Genomic DNA, 13,482 nt, shown 5'->3' with positions numbered 1-13,482 from the left:
CTGAGACAGCCTCTAATTCTGGCCTTGACCCTCCCTATCTCTGTGATCTCCCTCAGTCTCACACCTCCCTCCCCCTGAGACAGCCTCTAATTCTGGCCTTGACCCTCCCTATCTCTGTGATCTCCCTCCCCCTGAGACAGCCTCTAATTCTGGCCTTGACCCTCCCTATCTCTGTGATCTCCCTCCCCCTGAGACAGCCTCTAATTCTGGCCTTGACCCTCCCTATCTCTGTGATCTCCCTCCCCCTGAGACAGCCTCTAATTCTGGCCATGACCCTCCCTATCTCAGTGATCTCCCTCAGTCTCACACCCCCCTCCCTCCCCCTGAGACAGCCTCTAATTCTGGCCATGACCCTCCCTATCTCAGTGATCTCCCTCAGTCTCACACCCCCCTCCCTCCCCCTGAGACAGCCTCTAATTCTGGCCTTGACCCTCCCTATCTCTGTGACCTCCCTCCACCTTAGACAGCCTCTAACTCTGGCCTTGACCCTCCCTATTTCTGTGACCTCCCTCCCCCTGAGACAGCCTCTAATTCTGGCCTTGACCCTCCCTATCTCTGTGACCTCCCTCCCCCTGAGACAGCCTCTAACTCTGGCCTTGACCCTCCCTATCTCTGTGACCTCCCTCCCCCTGAGACAGCCTCTAACTCTGGCCTTGACCCTCCCTATCTCTGTGACCCCCCTCCCCCTGAGACAGCCTCTAACTCTGGCCTTGACCCTCCCTATCTCTGTGATCTCCCTCAGTCTCACACCTCCCTCCCTCCCCCTGAGACAGCCTCTAATTCTGGCCTTGACCCTCCCTATCTCTGTGACCCCCCTCCCCGAGACAGCCTCTAACTCTGGCCTTGACCCTCCCTATCTCTGTGATCCCCCTCCCCCTGAGACAGCCTCTAACTCTGGCCTTGACCCTCCCTATCTCTGTGACCTCCCTCCCCCTGAGACAGCCTCTAACTCTGGCCTTGACCCTCCCTATCTCTGTGACCCCCTCCCCCTGAGACAGCCTCTAACTCTGGCCTTGACCCTCCCTATCTCTGTGATCCCCTCCCCCTGAGACAGCCTCTAAATCTGGCCTTGACCCTCCCTATCTCTGTGACCTCCCTCCCCCTGAGACAGCCTCTAACTCTGGCCTTGACCCTCCCTATCTCTGTGACCCCTCTCCCCCTGAGACAGCCTCTAACTCTGGCCTTGACCCTCCCTATCTCTGTGACCTCACTCCCCCTGAGACAGCCTCTAACTCTGACCTTGACCCTCCCTATCTCTGTGACCTCCCTCCCCCTGAGACAGCCTCTAACTCTGGCCTTGACCCTCCCTATCTCTGTGACCCCCCTCCCCCTGAGACAGCCTCTAACTCTGACCTTGACCCTCCCTATCTCTGTGACCTCCCTCCCCCTGAGACAGCCTCTAACTCTGACCTTGACCCTCCCTATCTCTGTGACCTCACTCCCCCTGAGACAGCCTCTAACTCTGACCTTGACCCTCCCTATCTCTGTGACCTCCCTCCCCCTGAGACAGCCTCTAACTCTGACCTTGACCCTCCCTATCTCTGTGACCTCCCTCCCCCTGAGACAGCCTCTAACTCTGGCCTTGACCCTCCCTATCTCTGTGACCCCCCTCCCCCTGAGACAGCCTCTAACTCTGGCCTTGACCCTCCCTATCTCTGTGATCTCCCTCAGTCTCACACCTCCCTCCCTCCCCCTGAGACAGCCTCTAATTCTGGCCTTGACCCTCCCTATCTCTGTGACCCCCCTCCCCGAGACAGCCTCTAACTCTGGCCTTGACCCTCCCTATCTCTGTGATCCCCCTCCCCCTGAGACAGCCTCTAACTCTGGCCTTGACCCTCCCTATCTCTGTGACCTCCCTCCCCCTGAGACAGCCTCTAATTCTGGCCTTGACCCTCCCTATCTCTGTGACCCCCCTCCCCCTGAGACAGCCTCTAACTCTGGCCTTGACCCTCCCTATCTCTGTGATCCCCTCCCCCTGAGACAGCCTCTAAATCTGGCCTTGACCCTCCCTATCTCTGTGACCTCCCTCCCCCTGAGACAGCCTCTAACTCTGGCCTTGACCCTCCCTATCTCTGTGACCCCTCTCCCCCTGAGACAGCCTCTAACTCTGGCCTTGACCCTCCCTATCTCTGTGACCTCACTCCCCCTGAGACAGCCTCTAACTCTGACCTTGACCCTCCCTATCTCTGTGACCTCCCTCCCCCTGAGACAGCCTCTAACTCTGGCCTTGACCCTCCCTATCTCTGTGACCCCCCTCCCCCTGAGACAGCCTCTAACTCTGACCTTGACCCTCCTTATCTCTGTGACCTCCCTCCCCCTGAGACAGCCTCTAACTCTGACCTTGACCCTCCCTATCTCTGTGACCTCACTCCCCCTGAGACAGCCTCTAACTCTGACCTTGACCCTCCCTATCTCTGTGACCTCCCTCCCCCTGAGACAGCCTCTAACTCTGGCCTTGACCATCCCTATCTCTCTGACCTCCCACCCCCTGAGACAGCCTCTAACTCTGGCCTTGACCCTCCCTATCTCTGTGATCTCCCTCAGTCTCACACCTCCCTCCCTCCCCCTGAGACAGCCTCTAATTCTGGCCTTGACCCTCCCTATCTCTGTGACCCCCCTCCCCGAGACAGCCTCTAACTCTGGCCTTGACCCTCCCTATCTCTGTGATCCCCCTCCCCGAGACAGCCTCTAACTCTGGCCTTGACCCTCCCTATCTCTGTGACCTCCCTCCCCCTGAGACAGCCTCTAATTCTGGCCTTGACCCTCCCTATCTCTGTGACCCCCTCCCCCTGAGACAGCCTCTAACTCTGGCCTTGACCCTCCCTATCTCTGTGACCCCCTCCCCCTGAGACAGCCTCTAACTCTGACCTTGACCCTCCCTATCTCTGTGATCCCCTCCCCCTGAGACAGCCTCTAACTCTGACCTTGACCCTCCCTATCTCTGTGACCTCCCTCCCCCTGAGACAGCCTCTAACTCTGGCCTTGACCCTCCCTATCTCTGTGACCTCCCTCCCCCTGAGACAGCCTCTAACTCTGACCTTGACCCTCCCTATCTCTGTGACCTCCCTCCCCCTGAGACAGCCTCTAACTCTGGCCTTGACCCTCCCTATCTCTGTGACCCCCCTCCCCCTGAGACAGCCTCTAACTCTGACCTTGACCCTCCTTATCTCTGTGACCTCCCTCCCCCTGAGACAGCCTCTAACTCTGACCTTGACCCTCCCTATCTCTGTGACCTCACTCCCCCTGAGACAGCCTCTAACTCTGACCTTGACCCTCCCTATCTCTGTGACCTCCCTCCCCCTGAGACAGCCTCTAACTCTGGCCTTGACCATCCCTATCTCTCTGACCTCCCACCCCCTGAGACAGCCTCTAACTCTGGCCTTGACCCTCCCTATCTCTGTGATCTCCCTCAGTCTCACACCTCCCTCCCTCCCCCTGAGACAGCCTCTAATTCTGGCCTTGACCCTCCCTATCTCTGTGACCCCCCTCCCCGAGACAGCCTCTAACTCTGGCCTTGACCCTCCCTATCTCTGTGATCCCCCTCCCCGAGACAGCCTCTAACTCTGGCCTTGACCCTCCCTATCTCTGTGACCTCCCTCCCCCTGAGACAGCCTCTAATTCTGGCCTTGACCCTCCCTATCTCTGTGACCCCCTCCCCCTGAGACAGCCTCTAACTCTGGCCTTGACCCTCCCTATCTCTGTGACCCCCTCCCCCTGAGACAGCCTCTAACTCTGACCTTGACCCTCCCTATCTCTGTGATCCCCTCCCCCTGAGACAGCCTCTAACTCTGACCTTGACCCTCCCTATCTCTGTGACCTCCCTCCCCCTGAGACAGCCTCTAACTCTGGCCTTGACCCTCCCTATCTCTGTGACCTCCCTCCCCCTGAGACAGCCTCTAACTCTGACCTTGACCCTCCCTATCTCTGTGACCTCCCTCCCCCTGAGACAGCCTCTAACTCTGACCTTGACCCTCCCTATCTCTGTGACCCCTCTCCCCCTGAGACAGCCTCTAACCCTGACCTTAACCCTCCCTATCTCTGTGACCTCCCTCCCCCCTGAGACAGCCTCTAACTCTGACCTTGACCCTCCCTATCTCTGTGACCTCCCTCCCCCTGAGACAGCCTCTAACTCTGGCCTTGACCCTCCCTATCTCTGTGATCTCCCTCAGTCTCACACCCCGCCCTCCCCCTGAGACAGCCTCTAACTCTGGCCTTGACCCTCCCTCAGTCTCACACCCCGCCCTCCCCCTGAGACAGCCTCTAACTCTGGCCTTGACCCTCCCTATCTCTGTGATCTCCCTCCCCCTGAGACAGCCTCTAACTCTGGCCTTGACCCTCCCTATCTCTGTGACCTCCCCCTGAGACAGCCTCTAACTCTGGCCTTGACCCTCCCTATCTCTGTGACCCCCCTCCCCCTGAGACAGCCTCTAACTCTGGCCTTGACCCTCCCTATCTCTGTGACCCCTCTCCCCCTGAGACAGCCTCTAACTCTGGCCTTGACCCTCCCTATCTCTGTGACCCCTCTCCCCCTGAGACAGCCTCTAACTCTGGCCTTGACCCTCCCTCCCCCTGAGACAGCCTCTAACTCTGGCCTTGACCCTCCCTATCTCTGTGACCTCCCTCCCCCTGAGACAGCCTCTAACTCTGACCTTGACCCTCCCTATCTCTGTGACCCCCCTCCCCCTGAGACAGCCTCTAACTCTGGCCTTGACCCTCCCTATCTCTGTGACCCCCCTCCCCCTGAGACAGCCTCTAACTCTGGCCTTGACCCTCCCTATCTCTGTGACCTCCCTCCCCCTGAGACAGCCTCTAACTCTGACCTTGACCCTCCCTATCTCTGTGACCCTCCCTCCCCCTGAGACAGCCTCTAACTCTGGCCTTGACCCTCCCTATCTCTGTGATCTCCCTCCCCCTGAGACAGCCTCTAACTCTGGCCTTGACCCTCCCTATCTCTGTGACCCCTCTCCCCCTGAGATAGCCTCTAACTCTGGCCTTGACCCTCCCTATCTCTGTGACCCCCCTCCCCCTGAGACAGCCTCTAACTCTGGCCTTGACCCTCCCTATCTCTGTGACCTCCCTCCCCCTGAGACAGCCTCTAACTCTGGCCTTGACCCTCCCTATCTCTGTGACCTCCCTCCCCCTGAGACAGCCTCTAACTCTGGCCTTGACCCTCCCTATCTCTGTGACCCCTCTCCCCCTGAGATAGCCTCTAACTCTGGCCTTGACCCTCCCTATCTCTGTGACCCCTCTCCCCCTGAGATAGCCTCTAACTCTGGCCTTGACCCTCCCTATCTCTGTGACCCCCCTCCCCCTGAGACAGCCTCTAACTCTGGCCTTGACCCTCCCTATCTCTGTGACCTCCCTCCCCCTGAGACAGCCTCTAACTCTGGCCTTGACCCTCCCTATCTCTGTGACCTCCCTCCCCCTGAGACAGCCTCTAACTCTGGCCTTGACCCTCCCTCCCCCTGAGACAGCCTCTAACTCTGGCCTTGACCCTCCCTATCTCTGTGACCTCCCTCCCCCTGAGACAGCCTCTAACTCTGGCCTTGACCCTCCCTCCCCCTGAGACAGCCTCTAACTCTGGCCTTGAGCTGCCTGGGCCCCAGGCTCGGGAAGCCGCTGTTTAAAAGCCCCTCTGTGAGCGGCCTGTCGCTCCCCGGCCTTCACTGATTGTTGTGTCTCGGGGCCCAATGTCTTTGTCCGGGAACACTCTCACACCGCGCGCTCTCACCTGGACAAAGACAAGTTGTTGTTGTTGCGGCTCAGCCAATCAGCGGCACAGGTCCCGCCCCTCGGGCTCCCCGATTGGTTGGAGGACCCGCCGCCCGCTCGCTCCCCATTGGTGGGAAGCTCCCGTCAATCAGGCCGTGGGCCCGGGTCACGTGTCCCTGGAGCGCGCTCCGCCGAACTGTGACGTGGTGTGAGGACCCGGATGTGCGGACTCTCAGGTTTGGATTTGCCTTTATTCTCCCCTCCCCCCCCGCGCCATTCTCTACCCAATCGGAGCGGAGAAAACTCACGTTACGTCACCGATCGCGGCTCTTTAACGGACACAAACACCTTTCCCCGGAAGGCCCCGCGCCGACCCGACTCCGCGCCACAGGATCCGATCGCGCAGGCGCAGCTCCCCAGTGTGGGGGGGAGGGGGCGCTCGGTGTCCTCTGGGCATGCGCGATTATTACCGACCGTGACCGCCAGGGGTCGCTGTGCCGGGCGCGGTTCCCGGTGCGCAGGCGCGGACTCTGGGCTGTCAATCACCCATCAGGCAGTGCGGCTGCTGGTGAGACCTGTGACGTCACAGAACCTCAGACAGTGACATCACAGAAGGAGGCCATTCGGCCCATCGTGTCCCTGCCGGCACAGAGCTCTCCAGCCTGATCCCACGGTGCAGCTCTCGGCTTACAGAGATATAAGGCTTACATTTATATAGCGCCTCTCACCGCCACCAGACGTCTCAAAGCTCTTTACAGAGAATGAAGTTCTGCTGGAGTGTAGTCACTGTTGTAATGTGGGAAATGCGGCAGCCAATCTGTGCACAGCAAGATCCCACAGACAGCCATGTGGTTGAGGGATAAATATTGGCCAGGACAGCGGGGATAACTCCCCTGCTCTTCATCGAATTTGGGACATGGGATCTTTTACAGCCACCAGAGAGAGAGAGCAGACGGAGCCTCAGTTTAACGTCTCATCCGACAGTGCAGCACTCCCTCAGCACTGCACTGCACTGTCAGCCGACACTTTCTGTGCTCAAGTCCCTGGAGTGGGACTTGAACCCACAACCTTCTGACTCCGAGGCGAGAGTGCTACCCACTGAGACACAGCTGACCCCTGTGCTAAGCGAAATAGGTCCTTGCTATCCACTCTATCCAGGCCCCTCATAATTTTATATACCTCAATTAGGTCTCCCTTCTAAATCCTCTTCCAATTACTTTAACTCTATGCCCCAGTTATTGACCCCTCGGCTAAGGGAAATAGGTCCTTGCTATCCACTCTATCTAGGCCCCTCATAATTTTATACACCTCAATCACGTCTCCCATCAGCACCTTTTTTCCTAAGAAAACAATCCCAGCCTATTCAATCTTTCCTCATAGTTAAAATTCTCCAGTCCAGGCAGCATCCTTGTAAATCTCTGTACCCGTCTAGTGCAATCACTTCTTTCCTGTAATGTGGTGACCACAACTGCACACAATACTCTAGCTGGGGCCGAACTAGTTTTTTTATACAGTTCAAGCATAATCGCCCTGCTCTTATATTCTATGCCTCAGCTAATAAAGGCAAGTATCCCGAATGCTTTTTTAACCACCTTATCTACCTCTCCTGCGCCCTTCACAGATCTGTGTACAAGCACTCCAAGGTTGCTCTGTTCCTCTACACTTCTCAGTGTCCTACCATTTATTGTGTATTCCCTTGTCTTGTTAGCCCTCCCCACATGCATTACCTCACACGGGGTTGAATTCCATTTGCCACTGTTCTGCCCACGTGTCTTGATATCTTCTTGCAGTCTACAGCTTCTTCATTATCAACCACACAGCCAATTTTTGTATCATTTGCAAACTACTTAGTCATACCCCTACATTCAGGTCAAAATCATTGATATATACCACAAAAAGCAAGGGACCCAGTACTGAGCCCTGCAGAACCCCACTGGAAACAGCCTTCCAGTCACAAAAACACCCATCAACCATTACCCTTTGCTTCCTGCTTCTGAGCCAATTTTGGATCCAACTTGTCACTTTGCCTTGGATCCCATGGGCTTTTATTTTTGTGAACATAGAAACATAGAAACATAGAAAATAGGTGCAGGAGTAGGCCATTCGGCCCTTCTAGCCTGCACCGCCATTCAATGAGTTCATGGCTGAACATGAAACTTCAGTATCCCATTCCTGCTTTCTCGCCATACCCCTTGATCCCCCGAGTAGTAAGGACTTCATCTAACTCCTTTTTGAATATATTTAGTGAATTGGCCTCAACAACTTTCTGTGGTAGAGAATTCCACAGGTTCACCACTCTCTGGGTGAAGAAATTCCTCCTCATCTCGGTCCTAAATGGCTTCCCCCTTATCCTTAGACTGTGTCCCCTGGTTCTGGACTTCCCCAACATTGGGAACATTCTTCCTGCATCTAACCTGTCTACCCCCATCAGAATTTTAAACGTTTCTATGAGGTCCCCTCTCATTCTTCTGAATTCCAGTGAATACAAGCCCAGTTGATCCAGTCTTTCTTGATAGGTCAGTCCCGCCATCCCGGGAATCAGTCTGGTGAACCTTCGCTGCACTCCCTCAATAGCAAGAATGTCCTTCCTCAGGTTAGGAGACCAAAACTGTACACAATACTCCAGGTGTGGCCTCACCAAGGCCCTGTACAACTGTAGCAACACCTCCCTGCCCCTGTACTCAAATCCCCTCGCTATGAAGGCCAACATGCCATTTGCTTTCTTAACCACCTGCTGTACCTGCATGCCAACCTTCAATGACTGATGTACCATGACACCCAGGTCTCTTTGCACCTCCCCTTTTCCTAATCTGTCACCATTCAGATAATAGTCTGTTTCTCTGTTTTTACCACCAAAGTGGATAACCTCACATTTATCCATATTATACTTCATCTGCCATGCATTTGCCCACTCACCTAACCTATCCAAGTCGCTCTGCAGCCTCATAGCATCCTCCTCGCAGTTCACACTGCCACCCAACTTAGTGTCATCCGCAAATTTGGAGATACTACATTTAATCCCCTCGTCTAAATCATTAATGTACAATATAAACAGCTGGGGCCCCAGCACAGAACCTTGCGGCACTCCACTAGTCACTGCCTGCCATTCTGAAAAGTCCCCATTTACTCCTACTCTTTGCTTCCTGTCTGACAACCAGTTCTCAATCCATGTCAGCACACTACCCCCAATCCCATGTGCTTTAACTTTGCACATTAATCTCTTGTGTGGGACCTTGTCGAAAGCCTTCTGAAAGTCCAAATATACCACATCAACTGGTTCTCCCTTGTCCACTCTACTGGAAACATCCTCAAAAAATTCCAGAAGATTTGTCAAGCATGATTTCCCTTTCACAAATCCATGCTGACTTGGACCTATCATGTCACCTCTTTCCAAATGCACTGCTATGACATCCTTAATAATTGATTCCATCATTTTACCCACTACCGATGTCAAGCTGACCGGTCTATAATTCCCTGTTTTCTCTCTCCCTCCTTTTTTAAAAAGTGGGGTTACATTGGCTACCCTCCACTCCATAGGAACTGATCCAGAGTCTATGTAATGTTGGAAAATGACTGTCAATGCATCCACTATTTCCAAGGCCACCTCCTTAAGTACAGTCTGTCCTAACCGATAAGGGAATAAGGGATTATGGGAGCGGGCAGCCATGATCGGATCAGCCAAGATCATATTAAATGGCGGAGCAGGCTCGAGGGGCCATATGGCCTACTCCTGCTCCTATTTCTTCTGTTCTTATGTGGGACCTTATCAAAAGCCTTGCTAAAATCCATTGCCACTACATCAAATGCACTCCCCTCATCGATCCTCCTTGTTACCTCTATGGTAGAGCTATCCAGTTAGTCCCACTCCCCTGATCTTTCCCAATAGCTCTGCAAATATTGTCCCTTTAGTATTTATCCAATTCACTTTTGAAAGTTACGATTGAATCTGCTTCCATTACCCTATCAGGCAGTGCATTCCAGATTGCAACAACTCACTGCTTATAAAATGTCTCCTCATGTCTCCTCTGCTTCTTTTGCCAATCACCTGAACTCTGTGTCCTCTGGTTACCGACCCTTCTGCCACTGGAAAGTGTTTCTCCTTATTTAGTCTATTAAAACTGTTCATGAATTTGAACACTCTATCAAATCTCCTCTTAACCTTTTCTGCTCCAAGGAGAATAACTGCAGCTTCTCCAGTATCTCCACATAACTGAAGTCCCTCATCCTTCGTACCATTCTAGTAAATCTCTTCTACACCCTCTCTGAGGTGTAGACATCCTTCTGAAAGTGTGGTGCCCAGAATTGAACACAATGTGTCAGCTGAGGCCTAACCAGTGTTTTATAAAGGTTTAACATAACTAAACATCAAATGCTGATATTTGTGTGATGGGGTTTAGACGGGCGAGGTTTATTCAGTAAGTTGGATGTGAGCTGAAACATGTGCACTTGGAGCGGAGAGCCAGGGACACGCTGTGTAACCCGGCACAGACACTCTGCACAGCCCACACATCACTTGTTTCCCACTTGGCCCGAAAGGAATATATTAAATGCAACAATTCATTTGATTTGACTTTAAATAGTTTTGTTTATAAATTTAATCATGCTTCTCTAATTTTATTTCTTAACTCAGATTCACGGCCTCATTTTATTTCTTCCTCTGAGCCCCTCAACTACATCTGGCAGTGTAATGTTGGTGAGTGGTGATTGATTGCCCTGGGAACCAACAGGAAGAGAGCTCAGAGGTCGGAGGGCCCAGGGAGCAGCGTGTTCTGTAACCAATCGCGGTGCTTGAGGGGTGGATCCTGAGTCGGCCAATCAGGTGAGTCAGTGTGAACCCCTGTTAAACAATTCATCTTTTAAAAGTTAAATCAAGATTTCTTTTGTCAGCAAAACAGTTTAACATTTGTCATTGTTTTACATAAGAACATAAGAAATAGGAGCAGGGGTAGGCCATACAGCATCTCGAGCCTGCTCCACCATTTAATACGATCTTGGCTGATCCGATCATGGACTCGGGTCCACTTCCCTGCCCTCTCCCCATAATCCCTTATTCCCTTATCAGTTAAGAAACTGTCTATCTCTGTCTTATATTTATTCAATGTCCCGGCTTCCACAGCTCTCTGAGGTAGCGAATTCCACAGATTTACAACCCTCTGAGAGAAAAAATTCCTCCTCAGCTTAGTTTTAAATGGACGGCCCCTTATTCTAATGAGTAGAGGCCCAACCAACTCAACCTTTCCTCATAAGTCAACCCACTCATCTCTAGAATCAACCTCGTGAATCTTCACTGAACAGCCTCCGAAGCAAGTATATCTTTTCTTAAATATGGAAACCAAAACTGCACGCAGTATTCCAGGTGTGGCCTCACCAATACCCTGTATAACTGCAGCAAGACTTCCCTGCTTTTATACTCCATCCCCTTTGCAATAAAGGCCAAGGTTCCATTGGCCTTCCTGATCACTTGCTGTACCTGTATACTAACCTTTTGTGTTTCATGCACCGGGACCCCCAGGTCCTGCTGTACTGCAGCACTTTGCAATTTTTCTCCATTTAAATAAGAACTTGCTCTTTGATGTTTGGTTACAATTTCGCCCCATGTTCCTAATCTTTGGTGTGGAGGATGTGGGTCATCAGAGGATCTTCTCCTGGACCTGCTCCTGGGCCTGGCTAGAACAGCAATTTGTAGGTTCAGGATGGGCAGGACCTGGGGGTCACTCTGGCTGCCTGCCTCTCTTCCTGCGGTCTGGTCTGTGTCCGGGTGGCCCTGGAGAGGGAGCAGGCCTTGTCCACCGGTACATCAGAACATAACAGATAGGAGCCGGAGTCGGCCATTTTGGCCCTTCAGGCCTGCTCTGCCATTCAACAAGATCATGGCTGATCTTCTACCTCAACTCCACCTTCCTGCACTATCCCTATATCCTTTAATTCCCTTAGTTTCCACAAACTGATCGCCTTCTGTCTTGAATCTACTCAACGGCTGAGCACCTACAGCTCTCTGGAGTAGAGATTTCCAAAGATTCACCATCCTCTGAGTGAGGACATTTCTCCTCATCTCAGTCCTAAATGTCTGATCGTTTATTCAGCAGTGTGGATGAGCAAGTGAATCCCTTCCCACACATGGAGCAGGTAAATGGTCTCTCCCCAGTGTGTGTGTCGGTGTGCAATGAGGGTGAATGACTGAACCTCTTCCCACAGCGAGAGCAACTGAACTGTTTCCCGTCAGTGTGAACTCACTGGTGGTGAATCAGATCTGCAGAGCTTTTAAACCAGTTCGCACCGTATTACACTGGACCATGTCTCTGTTTATATTACACTGGACCCTGTCTCTGTTTATATTACACTGGACCCTGTCTCTGTTTATATTACACTGGACCCTGTGTCTGTTTATATTACACTAGACCCTGTCTCTGTTTATATTACACTAGACCCTGTCTCTGTTTATATTACACTGGACCCTGTGTCTGTTTATATTACACTAGACCCTGTCTCTGTTTATATTACACTAGACCCTGTCTCTGTTTATATTACACTAGACCCTGTCTCTGTTTATATTGTACTGGACCATGTCTCTGTTTATATTACACTGGACCCTGTCTCTGTTTATATTACACTAGACCCTGTCTCTGTTTATATTACACTAGACCCTGTCTCTGTTTATATTACACTAGACCCTGTCTCTGTTTATATTACACTAGACCCTGTCTCTGTTTATATTGTACTGGACCATGTCTCTGTTTATATTACACTGGACCCTGTTTCTGTTTATATTACACTGGACCCTATCTCTGTTTATATTACACTGGACCATGTCTCTGTTTATATTACACTGGACCCTGTCTCTGTTTATATTACACTAGACCCTGTCTCTGTTTATATTACACTGGACCCTGTCTCTGTTTATATTACACTGGACCCTGTCTCTGTTTATATTGTACTGGACCATGTCTCTGTTTATATTACACTGGCCCCTGTCCCTGTTTATATTACACTAGACCCTGTCCCTGTTTATATTACACTAGACCCTGTCTCTGTTTATATTACACTAGACCCTGTCTCTGTTTATATTACACTGGCCCCTGTCTCTGTTTATATTACACTGGACCCTGTCTCTGTTTATATTACACTGGACCATGTCTCTGTTTATATTACACTGGACCCTGTTTCTGTTTATATTACACTGGACCCTGTCCCTGTTTATATTACACTGGACCCTGTCTCTGTTTATATTACACTAGACCCTGTCTCTGTTTATATTACACTAGACCCTGTCTCTGTTTATATTACACTGGACCCTGTCCCTGTTTATATTACACTAGACCCTGTCTCTGTTTATATTACACTAGACCCTGTCTCTGTTTATATTACACGAGACCCTGTCCCTGTTTATATTACACTAGACCCTGTCTCTGTTTATATTACACTAGACCCTGTCTCTGTTTATATTACACTGGACCCTGTCCCTGTTTATATTACACTAGACCCTGTCTCTGTTTATATTACACTAGACCCTGTCTCTGTTATTATTACACTGGACCCTGTCTCTGTTTATATTACACTAGACCCTGTCCCTGTTTATATTACACTAGACACTGTCTCTGTTTATATTACACGAGACCCTGTCTCTGTTTATATTACACTGGACCCTGTCTCTGTTGATATTACACTGGACCCTGTCTCTGTTTATATTGCACTGGACCCTGTCCCTGTTTATATTACACTGGACCCTGTCTCTGTTTATATTACACTAGACCCTGTCTCTGTTTATATTAC

General features: G+C 51.6%; 1 protein-coding gene across 1 annotated transcript in view; it reads left to right on the top strand.

Moving 5' to 3' along the window:
- Positions 1-5,874: 5,874 nt before the first annotated feature.
- The window catches only part of LOC139260397 (zinc finger protein 229-like), a 28,695-nt gene continuing 21,087 nt past the window's right edge, over positions 5,875-13,482 (top strand). Inside the window, exons 1-2 of the mRNA XM_070876963.1 lie at positions 5,875-5,948; positions 10,343-10,531. The gene's annotated coding sequence lies outside the window, so the exon portion shown is untranslated. The remainder of the gene's footprint in view (positions 5,949-10,342; positions 10,532-13,482) is intronic.

The sequence above is a fragment of the Pristiophorus japonicus genome, chromosome 3 (assembly GCF_044704955.1).
Source record: "Pristiophorus japonicus isolate sPriJap1 chromosome 3, sPriJap1.hap1, whole genome shotgun sequence".
NCBI classification, from domain to species: domain Eukaryota; kingdom Metazoa; phylum Chordata; class Chondrichthyes; family Pristiophoridae; genus Pristiophorus; species Pristiophorus japonicus.
The sequence above is the reverse complement of the archived record's forward strand: the minus strand, read 5'-3'. Positions and strand labels throughout refer to the sequence as shown.